General features: G+C 44.6%; 1 long non-coding RNA gene across 1 annotated transcript; it reads right to left on the reverse strand.

Moving 5' to 3' along the window:
- Nucleotides 1–3,528: 3,528 nt before the first annotated feature.
- LOC119459466 (uncharacterized) lies at nt 3,529–14,198 on the reverse strand. The gene is made up of 3 exons (XR_007467789.1): nt 14,024–14,198; nt 5,621–5,809; nt 3,529–3,701 (listed from the first exon to the last, which is right to left on the reverse strand). It is a non-coding gene; the product is annotated as an uncharacterized LOC119459466 (long non-coding RNA).

Raw genomic sequence — 14,198 nt, forward strand, 5'->3', positions numbered from 1 at the left:
ATATGAACATTATGTGCTGAAAGTTGGCTCTAGGTACGCCGCAGCGCGTACATTCCTGTCGATATAAGCCTTTGTGAACCAGGGCGAGAAAAGCTGGTGAGAGGAAGGCTTGTGCCTGAAGCTGGCGCCGGGTAGTTTGCTGGAATTTGGTTAAGGATTTGTGTGGGGGAGAATATGTTAACCGCATTTCGCGGTAGTGGAGGGTGATCTCATGATATGCTACCAATCGGGCTCTGGCATTATCCAGGTCATCGGACGGTGCGGCTCGGTTAACGGCTACTCGATCGACGGAATGGGCCATCTCGTTGCCTGGATGTCCCGCGTGCGCGGGCACCCAGATGAGCGTAATTGGTCTGAGGGGGGTCTGACGATTGAGAATTTTCCTTGCCGGTTCATGAACTCGGCCTTTTGAGTAGTTGCGGATTGCAGTTTTGGAGTCACTAAGAATAACCTCGGCAGCTGTAGTGGATATGGCCAGGGCTATGGCAGCCTCCTCCGCCTCTAGGGACGTGCGTGCCTGTATTGTGGCTGCTGTGGTGTAACGAAGCTGATGTGACACTACACTTACAGCATAGACCGGTTTGTGTGGGTAGCTAGCGGCGTCGAGACGCACTGTGAGGTGGTCGTGGTGCTGCTTGTAGAGGGTTTTTGCCCTGGCTTGCCTGCGCGCCTCGTGATGCACGGGGTGCCTGTTTTTTGGCAGGGGGTGCATAGTGAGGCAGTTCTGTATGTCTGATGGTAAGTTACGCGCCTGATTTTCCTCGCAGGTCGGGCTTAGTCCTAGTTTGTCCACGATGTGCTGTCCTGTGGTGGTAGAGGACAACCTCTCAAATTGAGCTGTGCTGTGGGCTTCCGTGAGCTTATCAAGTGTGTTATGTACCCCCATGCGAAGGAGGCGCTCATTTGGCGTGTGCCTGGGGAGGTTAAGCGCAGTCTTATACGCTTGGCGTATAAGGGCATCCACTATATCCTTTTCCCGCCCTGGTGAGATCTAAATTTGGGAACGAGTATCACTGATCACGCCAGCTTTCCCATACTGCCCCTGGCGCTAGTGCCACTGCTCGCACGTTCGTCGTATCCTTCCACAGCTGGCGAAAACATTGCTGCTGGATCTTGAAAGCGATCGTCTTACGCGAAGGACGGACGGACAGTATTCTCGTTGGGTAACCATGTAAATGCTTACACATCTAAAAAAGAAGACTAAAATGGGATAGTGCGTTCTATGGTGTAGACGACGCACTACGAATGACCTGTGTGACGTGTGGCTGTTCAGCCAGCATATGAATGATGGGTAGCACACGGATTTTCCAAAACTTCGTCAACATGCCCCCCAAACTAACTTCCGGGCGCCCTCGATTCCCCGGCGCTATCCAACGACAGTGGAAGACGCCGCCACGTACAAAGAGCGAATAGGTGAATATGAGAAAAACATCAGGGCAAACCGCACTATTTTGCACCAACCTCAACCTTCACTCAACCCGGAGCAAGCACATGTCCTTCGCAAAGCTCAAACGAACACTCTCCTCACTCCACTCATGCTCTACAACCAAGGATGGCGTAGCACAGCTCCCTTCCCCAACTGTCCAGAGATAAGGGCTGGTGCAGAACACATTCTGTACTCAAATAACGCTGCCAGTACCTCTCCTCATTTCCCTTTGCCTCCCCCTCTTTCCTGCAGTGCTTGGCTTCACTTGGACTGGGCGAATCATCAGCGGGCCCTAGCGGAACAAGCGATCTTCTTTACTGGGCCTCAGTTCTGGCCTTATATAAAGTTTTTTTTCCTCCTCCTCCTCCCGCTGGCTTCTAACTGCTTCGTAAGCTCGTCATTTTCCGCAAAGTACAGCGTAATAAATAAATAGTATTCAAATTGTCCGACGGCTGGATTCGAACACATCTTCCACACAAGCCTGACATAAAAATCATTACTCCATGGACACATGCATCGACACGCGGCGTAAAACGCCCTGATGAATTTCTGGAGGTCAAGCCAGCGCGTTGAGACGGTTGGCGCGTTTAAATTTACGTCGACAGGCTAAACCGCTGCAATTAGTAGCGATAGTGCGTTAGAGTCTTCTGCACATAGAAAAATAAAGCTCGCTTTGAAATTTAGGAAAAACGAAAACAGATAAGGCGTTATTAAGAAAACCAGAAGAACATGTGAATCCACAATCACGAAGATGAGAAATATCCATGTACTATCCATCATTACCATGGTGGTTGTGTTGTGATTACGGTAGGAAATTCTATGGTTGAAATGGCTGTAAGAATAACTCTGGAATAATCGTAGGCTGGCGACGGGATAGCGATACGAATATGTTGGTAAAGCAGAGTCTGCTTTTAAGAAAATACGCTGATGTCCTAAGAATATACTGAGTGAATGAACCTAATAGCATGATTTTGTAGGGCTTCATGGGCGTTATTGATGTAAAAATGATACCAACACAAATTGGCGGACGCGTATTCAAGTTTAAGTCTGAAAAAAAAATTTTATGCTAGTTGTTCAACGTGGGGAGCAGTTTTTTTAACAGATGTAGTTTTATTCACTAGCAAACACCAGTCAATGTCGTGAAAAATAGTGAAGCCTAAGTATTTGAAGAAATATCTGATTGATTAGGCTTGTTAGCTATTACATAATAGAATATAGGGGATTGCGTCGGCGGGTTTTTGATATAGCTTTGCCATTAGAAGTATTTGGTGTCATTACCTAGTCATCACACCAATTTTGTATATTGCTTATGTCATTTTGAGGCAAGATTTGGCCACTGATTTTAGTTATGATATGGAACCCAGCACACTCGTCAGCAAATACGCGGATATGACTGATATGAAAATGTGAAAATACTGCAGATATGAAACCTGTGCCGTATTTCGTCCTCCAAGGGAAGCGGAAAGACTTCCTAGGAATTTTATTTACCGCCTCTCAACGGGCCAGTAACGAGAGTTTAGCACTTTTCAATTGACCCCTAAATATGACACAGGCTTTAAAATTTTGCCTACGCATTGCCCGAACAGTCTTTACATTTCCGAAAAAAATAGAATACAGCAATACAGTTTAAAAAGCAGGGAAATTGGCAGGTAACGTTCTTGCAGTCTTTAGTGACATTACCTTGGCTGTTAAAGTGTTGAATCAGCTGTTTGCAACGTTTTTTAACTCTAACATATACTGCATGGGTCTGGTTCGATGGTTGTGTTCTACTAGCGAAATTGTTGATTGTCATTTGGCAGGATAATTTGCATTTGTAGATTTTCATTGCATCTGTACATTTGCAAATTTGTAAAGGCAGTCTAAAATAAACAGAAAAAGTGCATTATGCTAATAGGCTTCTTCTCTGTGCATGTATGACGAATACACACCGTACGAAGTATTCCATTAAAAAACATCCGCGCTAATATTTCACGTAATTATTGCATAAAATGAGTGGTATCTTGTATAATTTGCGAAGTCGAGCACGTACTGACGGCTTGATTTTGAAGTAACAATTGAAGTAACAAAACAGACACACGAGAGTGACACAGACAAACAGACACACGTGCCTATTGAATCCAAGCAGTAACACGGTTGCTTCTTCTTTTATTTTACCATTATTCTTGCGTCTACTGCAAAGTAGGTTTATATGAAGGCGAGGTTGCTTCATGCATTTTGGATAACCTTCTTGCAGTTTATGCATGAAGTATGCAGGTCTTCTTAACTTGGTCAACCTCTGAAAATATCCCAACATTGACAAAATTCTTAGAAGTCTTACACAATCAGTCGCAAGCATGGCGCGTCGTGATGGTACAAATGTGCGGCAATATTATGTGCAGCACTTGAAACCTGGAGTTCCTTGAAAAGGTACTTCGTCATCATGCCTAAGCTATGTAATGACAGCTCCAAAAATGAAGCTTCCAATAAAAAATGTCGCAGTTCCGCCCGAAAGGCGAAGCATCAATTGCCATAGCAAATTAATGGAGAGCTATATGGAGTAGGGATAGTAATTTTATCGGCTGCATAAACTTGGGCACATTCGCTTACTAACTGAATTAACAAGTGTGGTGTCAGGGCGCAGAAGACACCATGAATAGATCGCACTCGATTGCCGCAGACAACCACTGTCAAAACGCTGGCGTGAGCAAGCGCGGGCAAACGCCGCGAGCCAAGATTCGTGCTGTGTATCGCTTCTACGAAACTGAGCGGCGAAAGCACAGCGCATACAAAGGTCAGAGCCGTATGGAGATCGCTTTCAAGATGCGGTGCGCGCGACAGCCCGCACGAGCGCAAATGTAACGCAGTTGTCAGAGTAGAAGCCGCCCCGCCTGTCTCCCGCGCTGCCTTCCCGCTTTTGGTGCACATTTGGTGGCGCAGCACTGCGTCACCCCCACCCCCTCCCTTGCGTACCCCCACGGCCTTTCGCGCGACGTAAGAAGTCGCGTTTGCTCTCTGCCGTGCGTTCACTCTCCGTGAAGCACGCGTCCCCCGCTTGCTTTTACTTGCACATATGGCATGCGGCGACGATTTTATCCCCCTTGGACTTTATACGAAAGCTCACGGCGACAGCGATGCCGACGGCAAAAATCCACTTGAAGTGTCTATATAATTGCTCTCGCCATGGCGGTGGCCACTGGAGTCCTGGACTAAGGACCCACCCTCCGGCCCCCTTAACCATATTTTTCATTAATAAAGTTATTTCTCTCTCTCTCTCTCTCGCCATGAAAAAAATATTCTAACAGCTATAAAATAAGGTTAATGTAGCGTAGCGGGCTTCATAAATACAACCGCAAAAGAAGCAATTCCTTGTACATGAAGGAATGTAGTGTCTGCGAAATGAACCTTAGCAGATATATTTCGCGTTAGTAATATCAGTCTGTAAGCCGTACAGTCGGCATCACCGTTGTGTAGAGCGCGGCAATCGCAGCCTACTGGGCGCTCCGGAGGCAGCTGCAGCGACATCTAACACTAGCTGCTGGGTCCGATGTCTTACGGCAGCTGTCAGGCACCTTTGGGGCCAGCAACTACCGCTAGACGTCGCTGGTTGGTTCCGGAGTTCTCAGAACAAGCCAACAAGAGTGACTCCGACTGTAGTTCTTTAGCTCTAAAGAAGAATAATTTATGGCCACAGTGAACTATACTGCGATTGGGGACACCACCCTATATGCATTTTACATCGTGCTTGACGGGCCATCTGCGATAACACCCTATCTTGACAACGTGCAACTATCACAAATTGCATTTTGCAGGGAAATGACCGCGTGGTGTTTCTCTGCAAGACAGAAGATGTAGGCGACTTTGATTTCATTTGATTGTACAGAAAGCATCATCGCATGTGTTTATTTTTCCTAACAGAAAGAGCGTAGTGCGTGTTCACGCTGTCAATACACAGTCTTCCCATGGCTTCTCTTTCACATGCACACACACACACACACACGGACGCTGCTATATCTGAGCCTTGTGTTGTAGTTCAATGTGTTATTCTCATTTTAAAATAATAAAGTTGCATTTACACGCAGGTGTTAGGCACCGAAAACTCTGATATTACGCCTACCGGAAATATTAGATGGAACTGTAGTACACTACACCTTCAGTTTGCTTGTAGTCAAGAAGGACAAGCAGACGAGACAAGGAAAAGAAGTGCGTTTCACTCACTGAGGCCACGTCTGCATCTCTGCAGGCATTCTTCGCATGTCGAATAACTATTTAGCATCTTTGCCCCGGGACATGCTCCTAATAATTCAGCTCTGCAAGTCTTGGTTTTCACATCATAATACCACGTTTTGTGGTGGCCTGCGCAATTTCCACCTCTCGGTTTCTTGGAACATCCTCCTTTACCTCTCCCTACAAAGCATAGAAGCAGACGATGATACATTACATAAAAAACGGGTGCTTGAGCTAGGAAATGTTCTTAAACGGTATAAAGGCCGGAATGTGATGAAAGAACGGCCGCCTTGAAGTTAATGTAAATGAAGAAAATATAACACTTTGTTGTACATTTAATTCATTTGCCTGCATGCAACTATATCTGGACATTTAAACGCACATTAAATTTTTTCCATACTTTAAACAGAAGCTATCAATGAAGTACTCGTTTTCACGAGTTAATTAAAAAACCCTTTAAACCGTGAATGTGGCGGTCACTAAAACATATGGTGGAAGGTCTCGCCCATTGAGGTCAGACCTGATTTGAATATGTACTCTACCGGGTGGTTCATTTTAGCCGCACCATATTTTTCAATATTGCCTGTGGCAGATAGCACAATTATATTCCTTGATTTAAACTACTCGATGAGGCAGCCATCACTTCCATAAAAAATCGAAACGTCTAATTGAATAATTGACATAATTATGCTGTTTAACGTTTTAATAATTATTTCACGGCACAGCTTTGAATCTACGAATTATAGCCGCAGAGTCCGCAAGGCGTATCCACTAGGAATGAATTATCAGGACTCAACCAGTTTGAGATATTAATTTTCAAAGCGTCCGACAAAATACACTGGTGTTCCAGGTACTTTTGTGCGTCAATTCATAAAACAGAGATTTCCTCAAAAGGTAACTGCAACGACCATACATTTCATTGGACACTTTGAAAATAAATATCTCGAAACTGGTTCAGTCCTGAGAATTCGTTCGAAGTGGATCCGCCTTGCGAACTCAAAGGCTATATTCGAATATTGAAAGATGTGTCGTAAAATTATGAATTAAAAGATAATATGCGTGATTATGTCAATTTTTCAATTAGGCATTTTGATTTCTCGTAGAAGTAGTGGCCGCCTCATCGAGTAGTATAGATAAAGTGATTATAATTGTGCTATCTGCCACAGGCAATTTTTTAAAGTTTGGTGCAGCTAAAATGAAGCACCCTGTTTAACGGATGTGTCATGTACCTTTTACCAAATTAAAAAAAATAACGTAGTGTGTTAAGTCACACTTCTGAGACAAACGACACATTAAATTCACAGTCGTCTTGCATTATCAATACTATTTCCGACGTTTGATATGTTAGGTGAATAATTAAGTTTATATATGGTAAGCTTTAAATATCCATTTTAGGTCATACAAGTCGTACCTGGAAAACATATACAGCATGCTCAGGGAAGATTAATGAAGTTCATTACACGACGTTAAACGTGCCTGTTTTAAGCTTACGGGCTGTCAAGAAGCCCAGGGAACGCTTTAGTTCACTTCAGAAGCGAAGTTTGAGCGTTATCACTGCGGTAGTGAAATTGCTTCTCGACAATTCAGAGAAGGCCTAGCCTTTGTTAGCAGATAGCGATCATGTGTCATCACACATGCGGTATAACATCGCACATGTGTGCGTTATAACAAAAATTGACGAAACACGCCACATAGTGACGTATGGCGCCATCACTCAGTTGGTCAGAACTTGGCCTCTTTTGAACCCTACCACGACCGATGACACGCACTTGCCATAACTTTGAATTGGCGTTGCTTCAGGCAGCATATAAGTCAGCATGAATGCTATGCATGCTCGTGAATGAATGCTCGGACCTATCAATTCACTTTTATAAATATTTTTGAATCCTTGACGCATCTTAGATGCGGGGTCTTCTGTTGGCTAAACTGCATTTTATGATTCTGCCACGTGTTTTACTGCGCTGCATGCCTAGCAATAGTTAAATTGGCGGCAAAGATTTCGAAGTACCTCGCAGTTTCTGTGATAACAGAGTCTGATTCAAAAATCCAACAAACGTCCTTGTTTCGTTGCAATTGCCATTCTTAGAATACTTACAGCCATCTACGGTGTGTATCTATTCTTTATTCACTTCTTTATTTATATTCTTTCCTAACCCTAATCTCAGACCCACGCCAACTTAGGTCATTCGGTTGTCCATGTTGTAATGGTTACAGCACAGGGCTCTTTTACTGCAATTAGCATTCTTAGGGTGCCTCACGGACTGTCTGGTGGTTATATATATATATATATATATATATATATATATATATATATATATCTGTCTATCAATCTATCTATCTATATGTGTCTGTTTTCACGTCCACCTCTGTCACCGTGTAGTCGATGGTCGAATGGTTATAGCACCAGGCTGCTTTGCTCAGGAAACATGCAGTTGTACGACTGAGAACTGGCCATTGTTGCAAGTGGCTTTGAACTGGTCAGGCACAGCAAGTTGTCCAAGTCAAGGTGCACCGATGTCGACCTATGCAGGAGCGTTGTCACATGTAACATGTAAGTACACCATCTAATTCGTCACGCTACGTCGTTCGCCCCACGTTGACGATACGCTAGTGCACAACAGTGTCGGAGACATCCGCATGGGTCGCGTCGTGTACCACGGCCAAAACATCGTCGTCGCCGCTGTGAATGTCAGCCCGGGGACACCAAGAAGATGGTGCAGCGATTCATGTGAATGCATTAAAATTTCTACAGCAAGACTACATTCATACCTTGCTACGATAACGCTTAAGCGCAAGACATGACGCTCGCAATCTGAGGGGTATTTAGCATCGACCTCTCGAAGCCCAGAATGCGTAGTTTTCCGAGTACATGAGGAAAGCGGTTGGCGCTGAGTGGTCCTCTATCAACGCTGTACATTTGGATAGGCCCGCTGGTGTGCTCGACCGCAACTTTGCCCGCGGTATCAAATACTTTAAACCTCGCACGGATGCACCATACTTCTGTATCCATCGCCTTGAGCTCATCGTCATCAGCGACATGCGAGACGGCGATTCGCTGCTATCTACTAGCACTGCCGAAGAGATGAACATTCCGTCCTAAATTGTACATATGTATATAACGTACATATCGTCTGTACATATTCAAATGTACATCATTGTACATAAATAGGTATGCATAAAGCAACTAAGCCACTCACAAGAAAATAATTCGACAATTGAATATATCCTACAACCCTGTCCCTGTCTCGTCAATTCCACCATAACAGGAATCCATCACGTATAATCACTAAAAAACCCTGTTGCGAGAAAGAATATTCATCGCATTATCATCGCCAATCATCACCATAGGATGAGTGCACTTCCAATTTTTTACAGAAGGAAATTTGGTTCAAGAGCATCTGGCGGAGGACCAACTTGTGTATAGGGTATGTGACAAAGATTAAGTGGTGCTCTTCGAAAAACATCTTTGGTGGTAACTTATGTCACTGGGTTTCTATACGGTGTATGTGCTGTCCCTTCATGAACATCTTTTACGCCTACTTGGGTTGCCGGATACATGCCACTGCGTATGTGCTGCTGTTCAAAGAAAAGTTTTCATGCTAGCTTGGGTGACGGGGTATGTTCTACAGGGTATGTTCCCCTCTTGAATGACATAAAAAATCGGGCTGAACCCGTCTCATGGCGACTCTTGACGTATTCCGCATAACATTGAAGCAATGCAGCAACGCAAGGTATCACCACCACTGAAACGCGCCAGGTATGCGGTATTATACTGCAGCCGCACTTCCTCTTTGCGCTTTCCTCTAGACAGGTTGCACCACTAGCGACGCCACTGCGAAGTCCACGTGAAGTTTCTGTGAGGTCTCTGAGGTCTGCTAAATTAACGTCTTTGACACCAACTTGGGTGACTAGGTATGCGTCAGGGGGAATGTGCCGCTCTGCAATGACCGAAATTGTCCCTTAAATTTCCACGATGATGAACCTCATACAAGGGTTACTCAAGGGCGGCAACTCTACGCATTAACAGGCTCCGCTACAAATGCACTGGGTACGTGCCATTTCTAATCAACGAACGCCTTTCACGCCAATGTTTTAGGAAGCTACGCAATGAATGCATTCAGTATGGGGCGCTCTAAAATCCAGCATTGGATTTCATCATGTGCCACTGTGTGTGCGGCAAGCGAGGGAACAATTCTCAGCGTTCGCAGGCACTGGCGCGCAAACCGCGGAAATCTTGCGAGTGCCACTATAGATGACGAAGCATGTCCAGAGAGAAGCGTGGGAGACGAGCACCGTTACTGCATGCCGCGTTCCTGAGCGTTCGCACGCACCGGCGTGCCATCTATTTTGGAAGCCACGTGCAGGCTTCGCTGTGGCAGTGTCACCAGGTTTGGCTATATATAGCCAAATTGGGCTACGGGAAAATTTTTTTGGCGTCGACTTGGACGAGTTGGCTATGTGGCTATATTTGGGCTACTGAAAATCTGCGACTTGGCTGTGTTTGGGCTATAAGTGGCGCCCTAATCCACGCTCCAGAGGTGGCTCTGATGGGGTAGAAGCAAACCTCGATGGCTATGTTTTAGCTGGGTGAGCCCTCCGCGTGGCTGTGCGTGTGTGCGTGCGCGAAATGACCCCTCTCGCCGGCCTTTCCTCCCCTCTCTGCGCCGTTGTCTGAGCCGGTGGCTTTGATCTTTGATGCACTTAAACTTACACCCTGCTTGACCGTTAGGCTCCCGATCCCCGGGCATCGGGATGAAACTGGGAGTTGTGGGTTTGTCACAGTACACTGTACTAACATGGCTATGTTCAGGAAGGGAGAGCAATAACATAGGGTCGGGGCCGTTGGGCGACCGTGGCGCCGACATGAAAGAAGGGAAGCACGGGTGGATGACACGCTCAAGTGTGTTCATGGCCATGTCATCCGGATGAAGTATTGCGCCGGGCACAGCTTTCGACCTACTCCACGTTTCTGACGCGAAGCTTTACTGCCATTTTCCTTTTCCTGTGAGATGAATTTTTCTCCGTGCTTAGATTCGAGATTCATTTCGATAGGTTGGACGTAAGATCGGATCCTCCTCAGAGAGGAGAATCCAAACATGGGGAAGTAGGGCCAAGTATGCGAGAACGTATAAAAAAGAATGGGAGCAAGACCCCGAGCCAAAGCTGGGTTCTGGTGCTTTTACTTATAGATGGTTTGCCCGTAACGTCATGGATGCAGATACTCATTCTGCCTAATATTGAAACATGTTTGCCACGATGACATCAATGCACCACGTCACATGAACTTCACCCACCGTGTTATCTTGTGAGGTGTCGTGCTGCTGGCTTGAGGACGCGGGTTTGATGCCCTGCCACGAACGGCCGCATTTCGATCAAGGCGAAATGCAGGAACACCCTTGTACTTAGGTGTACGTTAAAGAATCCGAGGTGGCCAAAATTAATCCGGAGTCCCCCACTGCGTCATGCCTCCCAATCATATCGTGGTTTTGGCACGTAAAACCCCAGCAATTATTAGACTTTTAGAATAGGGGCCTCTAACGTATTGGGGCCCCAAAGAAATAGCGTCGAAGCCACTGCGCATGCGCAAGACGGGAACTGTGTTTGTGTTTTGCGTCGGGCACGCTATTTCATCGATTTAGCAGGAGCCCCAAAAGCTGCCCCAAAACTTTCGTCAACAAACATGGCGGCGCCCACCGAAGCGACGGTTCTAACCTAGCAGAAAACTGTGCTCGATTCGTGGTAATTCGTGAAGTTCGTAAGCTAGAAGTGATTGAGGTTATCGCTTTCTCTCAATTAACATGTGTAATGAAGATTGATTCATTATACGCCGCGGATTACGAATTCAACTGCCGATTTCATGGCTGGTAGGCCTATCATGGATTGACTTGGCTGGGTGATGGTGCGTAAAGTTGGTTACTTAAAACTAAGCGCAACAAGTTGCATGCTGCTAATGGAATAAGTTCTAAATTGTAATTAAAGGCGAAAACACGAAAGTATAAATTACTTTCCCTATAAAGTGGCATATTTTATTTTAATATTTATAACAGCTTTTCTTTAACGCCACAGTGACTCTGCAAACGCAACACGCTATCCGCAAACGCAAAACGCTTATTCCAAAACTCTTCATTCCTGCATGCCCCAACGCTAACACCCGCAAAGCTCTTTCGGGCCTTAAACTATAGAGGCCCATGTTCTAAAACATTATTAGCACATCAATATGGCTTGCTTTTTGACAGTAACCGGTTTTCACAGCATTACCACTATTATCAATTTGTTGTTTACCATTTTTGTGCGCAATCGCGGCTTTTACCATTTTGAGCGAGTTCGGGACGTGTTCCTCGCCGAAAACGACTGCGCGCTTCTTACTTACACTAATGTGCCGGTTTGCACAGTAATATCTTAAAGCTTCGCTTACATCGATTCAGAGAGTGAGTGGCATCTGTTGCCTGTCCCTTTTCTTAACGCATGTTCTTGGCGTGCTAGAGACCTAAGATGGCGGCCAGGTTGATGTAAATTGACACTATATGGGCAGTGTGTGTCCCAGCTAATCCGAGTCAGGCTAATTGAAAAACAAAGACAAAAAATGAGAAAGCAATATAAGACGATGAGACAAATAACGCGAGATATTAGTGCGAAATACTTGTTTTAGCTCATCAAAAAAGAAGCCGTGAGCACGTCGCCTTCGTCAATCGCTAGACAGCTGAACATCTACGCCGTAGGAAGAGATAATGTGAGAGATCGATGACGCTAAACATTATTTTGTGTTCACGACAGCTAAAAAGCAGAGTTCGTAGATAATATTGCTTTAAATAACTAATAATAATAACTTAGTACTATCTGTCATAAAATAAAAGCACTGATTTCGCCCTCTGCAGCGATTCGCTGGAACTTAAGAGCTTTTGATTCTTTTGCAATGTATTGTTCATGCGTATAGTACACATCATTAGTCATTGCCATGATATTATTACGTATAGATTTTATGCGCTTTACAGCGACTGTTTTTAGGCCCCTTTACAGCCATGCTACATGTAATGTTCATATAATTGACTATTTATATACCACTAACAAGCCATTACCATCGTCTTGGCGCTCTTTGGCCACATCTGGCCCTTGCGCCAATAAACCACAATAATCATCATCACTTAAGAGCTTCCGTGGCCAACGAAAAAGTGTTCTGTGCAAGCATCATGTCGCTGTTGATGTCAAAGGCCGACCGTCACGGTGGCACGGACATTTTGTTACGACGAGTTGTGCAAAAAAAGGATTACCGAAGTCGAATGTGAAAATGTATACACAAATAAAATTGCAAATCAAAATGGCTATATTTGGCTACGAATTATTTTGCACATTTTTTCTGTTTGGCTACATTTGGGCTACAACTTCTCTAGCTTTGGCTACGCCGCCTTGTCGGACCTGGCAACACTGCGCTGTGGTGATGCTAGATGGCGCGGAGTGTTCTTTGGGAAGCCGAAAGAAGAAGTACACTGCAGTACATGCATCATACATGCATCATACATGCATCATACATGACTTCTTTTGTTGGTGCCAACACGTTACGCCACTTTATTGATGCAACGCTAAACGCATTAACGTGGACAATCATTGTGAGATGAATACGTCGCCTTTTTTTTATTCTGGAGTTTGACGAAAACTGGTTAGATACCCAGTTGAAAACATAGCAACTAGTGTATCAAGGATTCCAGGCAGGAATGATAATCGCATTGAAAAAAGTATCTAAAAATTTTGCCGTCGGCTGCACGCAATTGAACATGCGACATCTATGCGGACATAGATAATCTTGCCTGAATGTACAGGGTGTTTCAGATAAATTGAGCCAAACTTTAAAAATATTCAATTGCCACGTAGCTAGACCAAACCAAGGTAATGTTGTTTGGCGTCGCTTGGAGATACTCACATTATTTTTTTGCATTCCGCTTATTTAGATCATTCGCCCAAAATAATTATTCAATGCCTCAATTATTCTCATTAGATGAAAAGCGTGAATGAGAGAATTGTAGAGCAATATGAAAAACTCGTGATACAGTATTTTATGTTGCTCGATACGTGCCATATAAATGTGTTTTGCCGATAGTAAAAGAAACCCGCGAATACATGCAAAATTACCGGTTCTTCTGTACAGGTACACATGCACCGGCCATCAAATCCAGAATGAATGTGTTGAGAAATCGTTTTGCAAGCGAATTTAGGAAAAAAATTAAGTCCTTAGCAATATATTGTACAAGGGGTCTTAGGAGAATACTACACTTGAATGTGTTCTTCCAAAATCATTCTAAAACATGGACAAGACATCGAGCCACGATAGGCTGCACGCACTGTGCACGGCGTGACATTTCATAGTTGCGAATTGTGCTCGTTGAATATTGCTTAGCTTACCTTCTACCAAAATTAGGCAGGCAAGTAAGCAGGTCAGAAGAACGCAGAGACGACGCTCCATTGCTTACGTTTTGTGCTAAACGTGTTCGAAGATTAAGCAATTTTTTTTCACGCTAAAACTTGGTTTTCTACAAGCTCCATTGCTCTCTGCAGCTGTGCCTTATAGTCTACGCTC

This window comes from Dermacentor silvarum, chromosome 7 (genome assembly GCF_013339745.2).
Source record: "Dermacentor silvarum isolate Dsil-2018 chromosome 7, BIME_Dsil_1.4, whole genome shotgun sequence".
Classification (NCBI taxonomy): domain Eukaryota; kingdom Metazoa; phylum Arthropoda; class Arachnida; order Ixodida; family Ixodidae; genus Dermacentor; species Dermacentor silvarum.